The following is a 17,592-nucleotide window of genomic DNA, read 5'->3' as shown; positions in this document are numbered from 1 at the left end:
CACTTGAAAATATTAATATGATTTATATAGAAATGTGACACTGCCAGCCCAGCTATCTGGAATTTTGTAAACAATCATTTGTCATTCGTGAATAAGAATATGCTTCATATGCCTGTCCTACAAATGTAAGAGAACTGTATGTTATTTACTGAGCTTCAAGATTGTAACCACAGTGTACCCTACTGGAAAATAACAGAAATGTATATAAACTGTATACCTGTGTAAATGTATACATTAACTTATAAACCTTCAAGAAAATAAGTTGAAATTAAAAATGCTTTATGATGTGCTATAAAAAGTAGTTTCAGTGCAGCAAGCAGACACAATGTCTAGAGCTAAAAGTTTCTTCCTCTTGTTTTGAAACATAAATAATTACTAGGTTTCAGATGTAAAAGTGTTTAATTGTTTTATGATTTCCATTTCTAAGCAAACATCTGAGAGATATGTATTTTTCACACAGAAATGTTAAATTTTGTTAAGTTTCTGTTAGCCTGGGAACTAAAGACAGCTGGCAAAGAGTGAAGTCATCTGAGCTAACCCAGCAGTAATTCATTTGGGAACTCTCTCAGAGACTAGACATTTTGTATGCTGTCCTGGATCTAGAAACATCCATTCAGCACTTTTCATCTGCATTTGCCTTGCTCTATAAATAAGTTATTTAGGGCATAGTATCTTTTAGATATAGATAGGAACATAGTAAAGATTAGCTTAGATGTTTTCTGTATTTACTTGAGACTGTCCTACAATGCTATTTTAAACTATTGCCTGTGATTCTGAACTCTGAAGTAACTGTGTTTGTTTTCTGAGTATTGTCTTGTTCTTTTATTATTTATTATTAAATATATTTAAACCTGTCTTTCTGCCTGGTTTGTTTAGAGATATTTAAACTCTTAGAGTACTTGCATATGTATTTGGTGACACTGTATAAGCTACTCCTAAATAGCCTTAGTCTTGGTCACACTTACCATTTGTGTAATAGTAACATTACACAGTAGGATTGGTCACCCTTAGTAAGGGCCTTTATAGTAGCTGATAAGTAGTGGTTGCTGGCAGTGATAACTACCTTATAGTATGGGCAAAAGGGGGCATAGCTAGTAAACCTGTGCCAGCCTTCTCCAGGAGTGTCTGTGTGTCTGTAAATAAATCAAATCTCAAAGTGTGTGTGTGTGTGTATGTGTGTGTGTGTGTGTGTGTGTGTGTGTGTGTGTGTGTTGTGAGCTACATGGGCAGGGACACAAAGCACTGGGTGGACAAAGAGGGTGCTGGAGGTTTTGGCTTGACCACTCGGCTGACATCTTATCCCTATATCCGCACCAGTGGGGAGTCTTATTGGGGATCTAGAGAAAGAGGGAGAAACCAGCCCCAGACTGACTGTGATCTCTGTGTGCTCTTAAGGGAAATTGCACTTTACTGTGTGTGTACTTGTCTTCCCTCCAATGTGTACATCCATCACTGGTGCTAGTGTTGAGAATTGAGGCTCCTTAATTACTGGGCCAGTGCAGGGGCATCACAATCTGCATTCTGTTTCTTTATCTTATTTTTCCTCCCTATTTCTCCTGCCTATTTCTGGTATTTCTTAGCCACTCACATACCTTTTTCAACTTGAATATAAGCCTGTAGTCCTTTCTCACTCATTATGAGTACGATTGCTTTGTTTCCTCCCTGAACACCGGGCTTACCTTTGGTATTGTGTTTTTCTCTTTTCTTTTCAGCCACTCCATAACCACAATGAATGCCAGTCTACTTCCCCCACCAGCCATTAATTTGTTGCTTCTTTTGGATGACACCGCACTGAATACTTGGACAACCATTACCAGGAACCTTAACAGCACATAAAATGGGATGGAAACCTCCCTTTAAAACAATGTATGTGCAGCCTATGTTTTAATGACCTCTGTGGTCCCAGTCCTGATTTAATTTGCTGGTATTGCTAAATTTATCTAAGACTTAACCGCACAGTTTTTGTAAGCAGTTTGTGTCCAGGACTCTGCGAGGGCTTGCACACTTGCAAAAGGGTTCCTGAGAGTGTTCGTCTTCCCACCTGATCCCTTCCTTCATATCTCCTGACCTTCTTTCATAGTTTTAGCATTTTCCTCTTTCTACCCACTAGATGGCACTGTAACACCAGGTAAAACAGCTCATTTAACTAGCCCACCTCAGCTGCTTCCCAAAGACTCCTTTACACTGTCCCAACTACAGTATTTTTATGGTATTGTGTAATACTACACTTACCTGCAAGTGCCTTCTCTGTCAACTGGACATCGGACTGAGGTGCCAGAACTCTTTGGTTCCACTCTCCCTATTCCCTCTTTCCGTAACCCACAAGATTTCAGACTAGCATACTTTCCTGCATAAACTTACTGATTGTTTTCTAAACCATCCACTTACCTCATTCAGCTGAGCCAACCTGCTCCGTTCACCCTCTCTATGCTCAGCATCATACCACTCCCATACCCCACCCCCATTCCCACCCACCCCTGATATAATTTCCTTTATCTCCCTCTGTAAACCACTCCCTCACAAACTCACCCTCTAACCCTAATCTCCAATCACATTCCCCCTACATCTATGCCCTCCTCCCCTACCCAACACCTATAACACTTTGTTAAGCAGCACCTTCACTATCTGACACACTCTAACTCCTTCTGCTCTTAATCCTTATCAATATATCAACCTATATACTTTCATCACTTTCACACATACAACACTCCCTCATCGATCAACACTTCACCATGACATGCCTCACCTTCCTCCAAGCACTGCTAACTACTTCTACCCTAACTATCTTATACAACCTCTCCTCTTACAGCTTTCCCCCTCAAACCCAACTTCCAGTCACCTACCTCTACCACTCCCCCAGTCCTCACACAACTCCCTCTTTTACCCATGACCATACTTCCAACTACTTTGTCAAAAATCTTCCCTGTAAACACAAAGTTGGGTAATTTAAAGCCAACCTTCCCAAAAGGAAAACCTAAATACTATCTACTTGACATGCCTACTCCACATCCGATTCCCAATCTCCTCTCCCTTCTAATCGCAGGTAACATACACCCCAACCCTGGCCCAGCCCTCCCCTCCCCTCCCCACATGTTGATACCTCCACACAGTCCACCCCTCCCCACTCCTATATCCCACCAAAACAAATATCTCTATATTCCATTAACATGAGAAGCATATTGAACAAAACTACTAAATTCCATTCCTGGATATCTGTACACTCCCCAGACATCATATCTCTCTGTTAAACTTGGCTAAAACCCCATATTCCAGAAAAAGACATTCCCCCTCCTGGATACAATCTCTTAAGACTAGATAGAACCCCAAGAAAGGAGGTGGCATTGCTATCATGTTCTCTGACCACCTTACTATAACCCCTCTAACTATCCCCTCTCCTCCAGCCTCACCTGCAGAACTTCTTGTTGCAAACTGTAAATTGAATACTTGACACCTCACCTAATATAGCTGTAATCTACATGCCACCTGGTGACAACAACACACATCATATTAATGGAAAGTATCCTTTCCTCACTCTGCACTGACCTCCCCAATGAAACAATACTCCAGGGAGATGTCAACATTAAAAGGTTAACTCTCTCCACTGAATCCCCCTCCTCCATTAATGTATATGGCTTCACCCAACTAATATCCAAACCTACTTATAACTCTAAATCTACTAACCATTCATCTCTCATTGACTGGAATCTAGTAACACTCCCCCATAAGTATCACTTTCCCAAAACCCTACCAGATGCCCTTAGTGACTATTGCCCTAGTAAAGTCCTCAGATTTACTCCTCACATGTATAAACTGCATAAGATCAAACCATGTGGCAAATTAAAAAAAAACTTTGACTTTAACAAACTAAAGAGCCAGCCAGCTCTCAACTATCAACTGGTCATTCCTCAGCCACTTACCCCTTGATGAAGCTGTAATGGAATTTAACCACATATTCCTTAACAAATTCAGCTCCCTATCCCTCTTACGAAATGCCAGAATAAAATCAGACGTATCCCCTTGGCTAGCAATCTCCACCTGCGCCCTAATGGTTCAGAGGGATAAAACTTGGAAGCTCAGGACTAAAACAAACTCCCCTCCCATCTCCAACAGTACAGATATTTACACAATCTTACCAAGAAAGCCATCAGCAATGACAAGAGAAGCTACTATACAAGAACATCTAAACAGCCCAAAGAAATTCTGGCATACAATTAACCAAATCCTTCATCTAAGCAACCCCTCCTCTTCCCAACCCAGCCCTACAAACATTCCTCTCCATACTCCTACTAACTTTAAGTCCTATTTTATAGACTCTATTACCAAACTAACCATCCTAACTCCAACACCAATCGATACTTCCTCACCCACCAACCCTCTTAAACCCTCCAACACCTCCTCAGCCTTCTTCCTGAAAACTGTATCTGCCAACTACATTAAATCCCTGCTTCTTAAACTTAAACCTTGCTCACTCTCAATAGATAATCTCCTTCCACTCTTTGTCCAGAAAGCAGACAGCTCATTAGCCCTATCAATCTCCATTCTCATTAACCGATCCATTACTGAGGCCAAAGTCCCGGCAATCTGGAAAAAAGTCTACACCTTACCCATCAGTAAAGGTGGCAGCTCTACTGAACTATCCAACTTTAAGCCCATTGCAATTTTATCACCCCTCTCTAAGATTCTGGAAAAATGTGCACATAAACAAGTCTTACAATACCTCATAAAAAATAATCTAATCACCCCCACCCAAGATGGACTTTGCCTTAGTCACAGTGCATTTACTGCCCTCATCTTCTTCATCAACACCATCTCACAAGCCAGAGACCACAACAAACTAGTCTCTTGCTGCTTTCTTGACCTCTCAAAAACTTTTCACACTGTCTCTCACCCTTTCCTCTTAAATAAACTCTCTGAACTCAACCTATCCACCTCTACTATCTTGTGGTTCTCTAGTTACTTCAGCAATCATTTCCAATATGTAAAATGGCTTTCTGCTATCTCCCCAGAACTCCCTATAAATATGGGAGTTCCCCAAGGTTCAATACTGGGTCCACTACTATTTAATATTTTCACCCATCGATTATCTGCCTCCACTCCTCAGTCATCTCTGGTACAATATGCTGATAACTCCACAGTGATCAGCATAGCCAATACCCTCTCTGATCTACATACTACAACTCAGAACTCCTTTTTGTCTATTGAAGAATGGCTCAACCAAAACCATCTACTCTTAAACCCAAAGAAGACTAATCTCTTGCTTTTCATCCCAAAAACAATGCATCATCTAAAATCTTCTTTCTCTATCACGTCCCATAATAATACACCCATCACAGTTGAAACTCACACCAAACTACTCAGGGTTATTATTGATGACCAGCTGAAATTTGACCTACATGTACTCAGTAACATTAAGAAAACCCACCAAAAACTTGGACTCCTTTACAGGAACAAAATATTTTTATCTAGTAAAGCCAAGACTGCCCTATCCCATGCCTACCTACTACCAGCTCTTCTCTACTGCTCTCAAATCCTCATCAACTTACAAACCATGCTTCTCTCTAAATTACAATTCACCTACAACAAGGTTTCCAAATTTGCTGCTGAAATGACATACTTTTCTCAGCGCTGCTTAACACTCAGGAAACTGAACTGGTTAGAGTTTTCCCATAACCTTCTCCTCTCTCAGCTTCAGATAATTCACTCTATACTGCACCAGCCCTCTTTCTGTCCCAGCATTACCTCTATTATCTCCTCCTACTCCCCACTCAGGACACTTCAGAGCTCAGAACAAAATCTCCTACCCATATACAAGCCAAAGATCAACTTCGGCAAAAATCTTTACAGCTATTCCGCACTGTATTGCGATCCTGGAGTTAGTACAGATAGTTAGAGGGGTGTGGGGGGCAAAGCCCCCCTACAATGGAGGGTGTGGGGCAGCCTAGCCCCCCATCTAGTTTGGTTTTATATTATATTTCACCGAAAGATTCAAAACAATATATGTTAAACCATAGACATGCATACTTACAACATCAGTGACTAACTCTTTCCAGGAGACAATATATACCCAAACTAAGTGGGGGGGGGGGGGCTATGCCACCCACACCCCCAATGTGGGGGGCTGTGCCCCCCCACACCCATAACTATATATACTAATTCCAGGATCACACTACAGTGGGGAAAAGGGCATATATCTTTTACTTGCCTTACAGTACTCAACACAGTGCCAGTACTTCACTTCAGTGAAATGAGATCTGGTGAAATGAGTTTTCAGTAATTTGAGCTTTCAGCAATTTGATCAGGGTGGATTGAAATTCAGTGAAATGAGCTTTCAATGAAACAAAGTAGACCCACATATATATATATATATATATATATATATATATATATATATATATATATATATATATGGTTACCTATCAAAACATCTACTCTTCATAACATCTAAACTCAAAACACCAAGACCATAACATCTAAACTTCAAAACATCTAAATCTCATAACATTGAATCTCAAAATATTGAAAACTACAAAGCAACTAAAAATAACATCCCACACACTGTTCGCTACGTTTATGCAGGGGAGCAAGCCCCCCTGCACCCCCCAGGGGGGGGCTCTGCCCCCCTCGTGAATTAAATATACCAACTCCAAGATCGCACTACAGTGGGGTTAGGAAATTATCTTTTTCCCCCCTGCATAAACATAGTAAAAACTCTGCTGGATGTTATTTATAGTTGCTTTGTAGTTTTCAATGTTTTGAGATTAGCTGTTATGAGTTTTAGATGTTTTGAAGTTTAGATGTTATGGTATTGATGTTTTGATGTTATGAAGAGTAGATGTTTTGATAGGTAACTATATATATATATATATATATATATATATATATATATATATATATATATATATATGTGTGTGTGTGCATGACCCGTGGGTCACATGCCTGCATGACTTTTACTCTGAAATTTATTTACGCCCTTGTTTAAAGTTTATAAAACAAAATCTATTTATTATTGAGTTCCTCCATCTTTACTACATATTTTGTTTGGGTCTATATTATATGTTCGAAGTTTGAAAACTTTGAATGTTAAATAATCAAATTTAAATGTTCAAAGTTTCAAACATCGAACATATAATAAAAAAAACAAAAACAAACAGAACTTACCTGACCCCCCCGCTCTTTAAATATACCAACTCCGAGACCGCACTATAGTGCAGTAAAGTGAAGATTTCCCTTACTGCAATGTAGTGTGGTCTCGGAGTTGGTATATTTAAAGGGGGGGGGTGTTCGGGGTGCAGGGGGTCTTGCCCCCTACCTACAGCCATTAGGTTTTTTTTTTTTTACATATGTTTGAAGTTTTATGACTTCAAACATTTAAATTCGATATTTTAATATTCAAAGTTATAAAACTTATATGATATAGACCCATTTTGTCCAGTGTATATATTTTATTGTTTCATGAGACTGGAATATGCTACATTATTCACCTGTTTGGCTAGATTTTTCTCTTTTTCAAGTTTTAAACTATGTAGAAGTTGTGGAAAAAGTTAGCCATTTAATTAAAGTGCCTGAACTGAAAGGAAATAATTAACATTTGAGGAGGTGGCATGTATGGGAAAAAAACATACAAAATTAGGTATTCATATGGTACAGAAGGTATAGAAAAAAATGTGAACAGAGTTAAGAATGCTATTCTGAAAAGTACAGAAAAAAGATTACTTAAATATCAGTTGGAAATCCGCGAAGAACAGGTAAATATTAATGACTAATGTGCAGCACTTAATGTAGGCAATGGTTAACTGGATATTTAGAAAGTAAACTAAAGCCATTGTTATGTAAAGGGCTTACTTACAGCTCTCAAGCTTTTATCTCCAGAATTAGCAACAAAGTAAAAACAAGAGAAAACAACCCAAAACATAACACTTTTTCAATACTCACACTATTAACTTGGGACATTGCTAGAAAAACCAGAATGCAAATAAAAAGTATTTTCTGAAATAAAGAAGTCAGTTGCTGCAACAATTATCAGTATTTACTGACTTTAATCCATCACCTTTTCTCAAATGCTTATTACATTTCACAGTTTTAAATAGTACACATGATGCAAATTACAACCATTATCCAATAAGTCAACTTAAAGTAAAACAGCCCTTGGTCAAAACATGTACATACAAACATTGTTTCAGCATAACAAACATATTTCTTGAATATATTTATATCTCAAAAGGCTTTTGATAGAAATGGACTCATTTAACCCTTTAGATGCATCAGCACACAAAAATACTTGCCATTTAAGTTCAAGAAATTCTAAAAAAAATTAAACTGCTTAACAAACAACTTAGTGTCAACTTTTTGAAGCACCAAAAAATAAAATTTCTTAAAAGAACTACATACCATACTATGTTTGGCTAAAGCATTGGCACAATCATGATTTATAATGGCTCTAATGTTCACTGATGCAGCAATTCAGGAATCTGGTTGTCTTCCCTACATAGAAACTATGATAGGAACAACAGACAGCCAAATAAAACAGCCCCGAATTATTACAACTGGACGTATATCTCGACTCAAAAGTATATTCCATGTGTGTAAAAGAATACTGACTGCCTGGATAGATAAACCTTCAAAACCTACATACATCCATACTGTGTTCAAGTCATAGCCTTACCTCAAGCTTTGTGCCCACTGAATGGTGCACAGTGACGGTCATCCCACTCCACAAAGGGGGAGCCACCACGGACCCCAGGAACTACCACCCCATTAGCCTGATGAGCCTGGTCTGCAAGGCTATGGAACATATCATCATGGAACTTACAATGGTAATCTCCAAACTCTGGACCCCACCCAGTTCAGGCTTGTAAAAGGCAGATCATGTCTCCTAAATCTGACAGACTTCTTTGAAGTGGTCACCAAAGCCATGGATGAGGGTAAGGTGGTTTACATAGCCTATCTAGATCTTGCCAAGGCTTTCAACACCATCTCCCACTCTGAAATTATAGATAAACTCACTAAACTAGGTATAAATCCCTATGTCACAAGATGGATTGCCAACTGGCTCACTGAGAGAACCCACACTGTGAAAGTAGCAGACTCAAAATCCGACTTCAAACCAGTGACAAGTGAAGTACCACAGGGTTCAGTCCTGGGTCCTCTCCTCTTTAGTATCTGCTTCTCTGAAATACAGGCTAATACAGAAGATTTTTGGCTAATGAAGTTCACAGATGACTGCAAATTAAGAGCCATAATCAAAACTCCTAATGATGTGGACATCCTACAAAAGGGCCTGACTGAGACAGATGTCTGGTGTCAAAGTCATGGCCTCAAGCTCAATGCCAAAAAGTGCATTGTCATCCCTTTTGTTAAAAACTCTGTACCCATGAACTACCACATAGGTGGTAGTCTACTTAACACCGAAAGTGTGATAAGAGACCTTGAGACAAAGGTGAACAGTAGGCTCTCCTTTGGTAATCACATCACCACAGTAGTCAGGAAATCCTTCTACATGGCACACCTCATCACAAAAGGTTTCTCACCCAGGAAAAAAGAGGTCATTTAAAGTAGAAAAAACATGACCACTGCTTCAAAACACTAGGAACCACACCAAGCCTTGGAAGAAAATCCTTTAATACACCGACTAAGCGCTTTCACCAAACAATTGGCTTCATCAGAGTCAGTGTTACAAAGAAATCACACACCTTAAATACTTAGATCAAAGTGACATCACCTCATCAATCAATTAAACAATAATAAATAATTATTGTTGTTACTAAATCCACATTATCTTGTCAACAAATCTATCAAACACACATATATATATAATTTCAATAACTTAACACACACGTTTTTTAAAAAACATTTTAACATTTTAACTTAAAAGATGTATGTACCAATATTCCATAATGTACATTACCATTGTTTAAAAACACAGACCCACTATATAATACCAGCCTTAAATTTCAAAACTGGTTTTAGAGAAATATAATCATTAATGCCAGGTTGCCTTGTGGCATTTAATCTCAACTGCCACTTTGTTTCTAATAAGGCCACCCTGTTATTAATATCCCCTCCCTGTTCTAAAAATACCCTATCTATAATAAAGAATATAAACTTCTTAAACTCCTTACAGCTCGCACTGTGTATATATAATGCATTGTGTGAATCCTTGTTCTTAATCGCTCTCACATGTTCAGTAATTCTTTCCCGTAGTTTACGAGTGGTCATACCTATGTAGAATGCTTCGCAGGTTGTACATAGGGCCACATAAACCAAATTCTTAGTGTTACAATTACACTTCCCCAGGCAAGATAAAGTCTGCCCCCACCCTTTTACACACACATATGACCCTTCTGCTATATACCTGCAACATCCTAGATACTCTGTTCCTAACCTCCCATTCTAAGATGTTTTTTAAATTATCACCTTTGCTATAAACTATTCTGGGACTTGATCCTAATATCCCCTTTGTGGTGTTACTAAGGCAATACTCCCACATCTTATGTAACACTTCAACAATCTCCGCACTTCTTTCATTAAATTTCAAAATAAAACATGCTCCAAATGAAGTTGATACATTGGGTGCTTCATGGTTATTCACCAAGTCATTCACCCCACACAAAATAGGTGAATATAATGAACTTCTCTTTTTATACACGTCTCTTTTCAACTTCAATAGTAACTTAAGCGGGTACCCCCTATCCATAAGCATGCCAATCAACTTAAACATTTCCTGTTTAAACAAACATTCATCGCTCGCTAATCTAGACAGTCGCACCATCTGTCCCTTAGCTACACCCTTCCTCTGATGGTATGGGTGACAACTTGTGCAACAATGAGTTAGAATAACTCTCTTTTCTATATATGGTACTAGATAAACCTACTTCACTCTTAGAAATTGCTATGTCCAAAAAATTAATACTATCCTTCTTCCACTGAAAGGTAAATTTCAAAAAATTAGTGGTGTTGTTTAAATATTCAATAAACTCCACAGCTTGAACTTCATCACCTTTCCATAAAATGAGTAAATCATCAAGGAACCTATTGTATAGAATAATATTCTCCATAAATCTAGTAGGGAAAACAAACATTCTTTCCCATGCTAACAGTACCATATTCGCAAAGATAGGGGCGCACCTAGCGTCCATTGCAACGCCAGAGCGTTGCTGAAAAGTCTCTCCCTCAAATTTTATAAAGTTATTCAAGGGAACCATCTCCATTAACTCACAAATTAAATTAATCCTGCTCCTGTCAACATTATTGCTCATAATTAAACTCTCACGAAACATATCCAAACCCTCCTTGTGAGGGATGGTAGAAAACAAATTCACTACATCTATGGTTAAAAAACTATATAAACCATAGTCTTCCTTAACATCTCTCAATCTTTCAAGACAATGCCATGAGTCTCTTAGTACATGAGGGACCTCTTCCAACACCCTCTTACACATAAAGTCAACAAAGGAAGCTAGGGGTTCAGTTTTTGAACCCTTCGCGGCTACAATAGGTTGAAACTCCAAGTTAACCACCCCTTTGTGGACCTTGGGGATCCCAAAAATACTAGGCAAGACTGGATTTTTAACCATCAAATAATCATATTCCACTTCCGTAATCATACCTTGAAAAAGGGCATCCATAAGATACAATTCAATTCTTTTGTAAGCAATATTAATTTCATTTCTCGATACCCTCTTGTATGTTCCATTGTCTTCTAAAATAAACATCATGGATGCAATGTAATCTATCTTGCTCATTAATACCATCCCCCCACCCTTGTCTGGTTTCATACACCTGATACTGTTAGAATTCCTTAGTTCTTTTAACAATAACCTTTCATGTGCTGTTAAATTATCAGTCAAAATGTGCTTAGCACTACATATCCTCCTAAACTCAAAGTCTAATAGTTTTTCAAGAGCAACCACCTCAGTAAATGGTGGGGGAATAAAAGTACTTTTCCTTGTAAGTGTCTTACAACCTGGTGTCTCAACATTCATTTGTGTACTGTGATGGTCATGAAAATACATCCCCAAATTTAGTTTCCTTGCAAACAGTTTCAAATTAATCAACAATTGAGCCACATCGAGTTTAAAGTTCGGTACAAAGTTAATCCCCTTAGTGAATAATTCAAAATACACATCACTGATTTCCTTGTCTGTATAGTTGTAAATAAAAAAATCACTTTTCTGTATAATTTGACAAGTCAGGCCTAATTCAGCACCAGAGGAAACCGTATCAAAAACATTCTGAATAGGAACCTCTAACGAATTATTGTTTAACTCATCATGTTCATTCGAGCCAGCTGAACCTAAATTGACAGATTCAACCATTATGTTGACTTGCAAAACATCAAATTCATTTCCATTTACTTTTGAACAAGCATTTTCACTTCCTACCTCAGTACCCCCCAGTGTACCAACATTGTCAAAACACGTCTCATATGCAGGAGAGTAAGAAACAAGATTAAAGGAATTATGCACACTCATTCTTGTATAAACTGTCCGGTCATGTCCAGCGTCACAACTACAATGAGAAAAATCACTCTCAATCAATACACCCTGCGATGTTCTTCTCTCCCCCAATCCTGATAAGGTTTGTCCATAAATACTGTCTTTTGTGCCTTGCTTAATAACCTCTTGGACCTTCGCGGCCCCATAGGTGGATCCAAAAAATCCACTTCTTCAAAAACTTGGTCAGGTACTTCCATATGTGCACCTACAGGTGCTTCATTCTCCTGAACTGAGTTATATTGATTAACATAAGAATAGCGATTTTTTCTCTGATAAAAATTAGGGTTTGTGTTTGAATTTGAGTCACCTCAAAAAGAGGTCATTGTTCCCCTCTACTTGTCACTCATTAGACCCATTATAGAATACAGCTACCCTTTTGGTATGTACCTCACAAGACATCTACAACAACTGGAAGGGCTGCAGTAATACCTCACAAAGTGGATTACTGGCCTCAAACAGATGCCCTGTGCAGACTGACTCAAAAAACTCCAGCTTTACTCCATTGCATATTGCCTACTCAGAGGCGATCTCTGCCTATCTTACAAAGCTATGTCAAACCCAGAGCTGTTGGACATGCTCCACTTAAAGAAATCCCAATCCCTCCGAGTTACATGCTCTAGGGACCTAAACCTTGTCAGCACAATAAACAGAACATGCTGGAGGGATAGATTCCTGTCCCAGAGACTTCCCATACTCTGGAACAAACTACCTATCTATATCAAACAAAGTTCCTCATTAGCACTCTTCAAGAAAAATCTTGATGATTGGATGGGAAATATGAAATTCACCCTGGGGATCACTTCTGTGGCACTGCTTGACAGGGGCACAGGAAAATAATTTTCTTGGGTGGCGAAAGCCAGGGTACCTTTTTGGCTAAGCTTATATAGGCCGTAGAACCACTAGCCTAGTACCTACCTATGAACCTATCCCTGAGAAGGAAAAGTGCCCAAGGGTCCTGACCCATCAGATGTAACTACTTTAAGAAGATCCAAGTAATGCACAAGCACAAGGGCACATGCACCGAAAGCAGGACACTGGATACCAATACAGATTGTTCACTTTATTTCCACAACAAAACGAAGATGCAAAAAAGTTGGTTAAGCGCTTTCATCTAGGATACTAGACTTCTTCAGAACATTTAACAATACTAATTCTCCCCATTATATACCTAAAAGCCCGCCATTTATATCAATTATCCAATCTGACTTATAACTTCATTTTGTCATTATTTAAAGATATACTAACATATTGCTCTACATCATATTACAATCAATGTTTCACAAAACTGACATGATGTATACACTGAACATATATTATCTGAAAGATATATATTCATTTCCATACATTGAGAATTAAAATTGAGATGAAATAACATGGTAGATGTTATTACTTCCAACATAAAACAAATTCTAGTTTATATACAATATGATTTTTAAAAAAATTCCACATGACACTTACTTAAAACTCTAATAAAATAGAATGCTCTTACTATGTTTTCCATTCTTATAATTCTATTGTCTATTATTGTATACAAATAATAATACCTATATTCTAATATATAAAATATTTGGATTAATTAATTTATTGTGATCTCTCAGTTACAATGACTGCAATATCTGTATGTAGTTCCTAGTTTCAAAGCTACTGGAGACTGTGGGGATGTCCCACTCCATCCATATTATCTCCTTAACTGTAGTCTGTCCCCACCTGACTTGACAGTTAATAGCATGGAATGTATTGGACATGAATGTCCATGTCTTTGATGCATTGAAATGTGATTTACTGTTAGTATTACAGTCCAATATACATTACTGGCCCCCCACGAGATTTAATAAATTAAAATAACAATCAATGATCTGATAGTTTACATCCTGACTAGAGGTTTAGTAGGAATAACTTCATTTAAACCAGGGGGTGTGGCTGCATCCAATCTTAGCTGCCATTTGATCTCCTTTTCACTCACTAGTGATTTTATATCTCCCCCCCTGGGGTTGGGTGTTATAACCTCCAGTATACCAAATTTGAATCCATCACATCCTTGACTGTGAATAAGGTGACGGGACAGGGCATTATTCATATCCTTTTTATTAATACAATATATGTGGTCGTAGATTCTGTTTTTAAAAAACCGATCCGTTTTCCCCACATAATAGTTCTGACATGTATCACAAATAGCCAAATAAATCAGATGTTTCGTCAGACAATTCCCATGTCTGAATATGATTTTGGTATGTGTAATGTTATTTAATGTGATATTTGAATCTTCTGATATATATTTACAGTAATTACAAAGACCGCATTTCTTGGTCCCAGTTTTTTTCTCCTTATTCTTTAGGTTTAGGTTCGATTTTATTTGTATGATTCTTTTTAAGTTGTTTCCTGCCTTATAAACAAACTGTGGTTTATTAGGTATTCTTTCTTTTATGGTTGTATCACTAGTAAGTATATTCCAGTTTTTGGTGATGATTCCCTTAATTTCATTAGTGTATTTTCCATACTTAAATATACATGCTTTTATATACTCATCACCATCAACTGTTCTATCCTTTTCTTGGTTGTCCCTATTCCCAAAAGGGGTTTGTATTGAAAGCCCCATTGTTGTGATACATACTTTGTGATGTCTCTAATCATATTAACTGGATATCCCTTCTCTAAAAATAGAGTTCCTATGAAGGACAGTTCTTCTTCCATATGCTCTCTTACTGATGTCATTCTTGCCGCCCTTATACATTGGCCTTTAACTATATTGCTTAACTTGGTATGCATGCGCACTATCATAATGTAAATACCCGTTACTATATGTATCCTTTCTATGGATTTGAGATTGGAATCTATGCCCATCATTGTATATGTATACATCCAGAAAATTAATACCCCTGTTGTTAAACTGGTGTGTAAATCTGAGGTAATTAGTTGTACCATTGATGTAATCAATAAATCTGGTCAATTCTTCAACATTCCCATCCCATAACAGGAAGATATCATCTAGGTATCGAACATATGTTCTAATGTTCTTCATCCATATAGAATTGTGTACATAATTTTCCTCCCAATCCAAGAGTACTAAATTGGCGTACATGGGAGCACAAGCTGCTCCCATCGCCACTCCATTACTCTGTCTGTAATATTCACCTTCATAGTATATGTAATTATTGTCTAATACTATATCCATGAAGGCAGTGAGTAATGAAATATCATCTTGGTCCAGTGCACTGTACTTACATAGACTGTTGATAAAACTGTCAAGACCCTCATTCTTAGGGATACAGGAGAATAACTCCTGCACATCTATTGTAACAAATATTACACCAGGGCTCCATATCTCTGTTTTAAATATACCTAGGAATTCCCAGGAATCTTTCATGATATGTTGCACTGTGTTATATATATGTTTTAGTTTGTTATCAACATATTTAGATAGATTCAGGAAATGGTAGGGAACCTTATAGATATCCCATTGGATAATTTGTCAATATATGAGACAAATACAGTCGATGTCCACTACGTTGGTGGTGAGAGAACTACACACAATACCCCCTCCTTTTCAGGAGAAGTGAAAATATATAATTATACCACATATGAAGTCAATCCCGAACTACTACAAATATTTACAAAAGGTATGAAATACATACCCGATAAATCCATGGATTTGTTGGATACCTTAGTAGAGGTGAAATTATTCCTCAGAAAAATAAACTTAGGGGTATTCTTTCATAATAGCAAACAACAGGCAGTTAATGTTGGTACATTACGTAAGAAGAGTTCCTTTACTCCCCCCATGGCAAAAACTATAGAAGCCTATGAAAATGTTATTAATAAAGAAATCTATAAGCTTTATAATAAATACAAATATAAGAGATGTGACAGCCAAGTAGTACAACAGATTTATACTACCATAGATGCATTATGTGATAATAATATCAGGATCATGACAGCGGATAAAGGAGGAGGCATAGTATTGTATGACCAAGAGAAATACAGTAATAAAATCTTTGATATACTAAATAACACTGCACAATACGAAGTCTCCTCCTTAAACCAAGTTAATATAGCACACAGGCGCATTGATTCATACTTGGAAGAATTTCTGTTGGATAAAAGGATTGATGAAGAATTATACAGATATCTAAAGGTTGAATTCCCAGTATTAGCAACCATAACGGGTATTCCTAAGGTACACAAAAATCCATTAGACCCCCCTTTTAGACCTATAATCTCGGGGAGTATGAGTAAAACCTTTAAATTTGGTAAATATGTTGATAACAAACTAAAACATATATATAACACAGTGCAACATATCATGAAAGATTCCTGGGCATTCCTAGGTATATTTAAAACAGAGATATGGAGCCCTGGTGTAATATTTGTTACAATAGATGTGCAGGAGTTATTCTCCTGTATCCCTAAGAATGAGGGTCTTGACAGTTTTATCAACAGTCTATGTAAGTACAGTGCACTGGACCAAGATGATATTTCATTACTCACTGCCTTCATGGATATAGTATTAGACAATAATTACATATACTATGAAGGTGAATATTACAGACAGAGTAATGGAGTGGCGATGGGAGCAGCTTGTGCTCCCATGTACGCCAATTTAGTACTCTTGGATTGGGAGGAAAATTATGTACACAATTCTATATGGATGAAGAACATTAGAACATATGTTCGATACCTAGATGATATCTTCCTGTTATGGGATGGGAATGTTGAAGAATTGACCAGATTTATTGATTACATCAATGGTACAACTAATTACCTCAGATTTACACACCAGTTTAACAACAGGGGTATTAATTTTCTGGATGTATACATATACAATGATGGGCATAGATTCCAATCTCAAATCCATAGAAAGGATACATATAGTAACGGGTATTTACATTATGATAGTGCGCATTCATACCAAGTTAAACGCAATATAGTTAAAGGCCAATGTATAAGGGCGGCAAGAATGACATCAGTAAGAGAGCATATGGAAGAAGAACTGTCCTTCATAGGAACTCTATTTTTAGAGAAGGGATATCCAGTTAATATGATTAGAGACATCACAAAGTATGTATCACAACAATGGGGCTTTCAATACAAACCCCTTTTG

Source organism: Protopterus annectens, chromosome 9.part0, assembly GCF_019279795.1.
Source record: "Protopterus annectens isolate FY-2018-M chromosome 9.part0, PAN1.0, whole genome shotgun sequence".
NCBI classification, from domain to species: Eukaryota; Metazoa; Chordata; order Ceratodontiformes; family Protopteridae; genus Protopterus; species Protopterus annectens.
Note: the sequence above shows the minus strand (reverse complement) of the source record.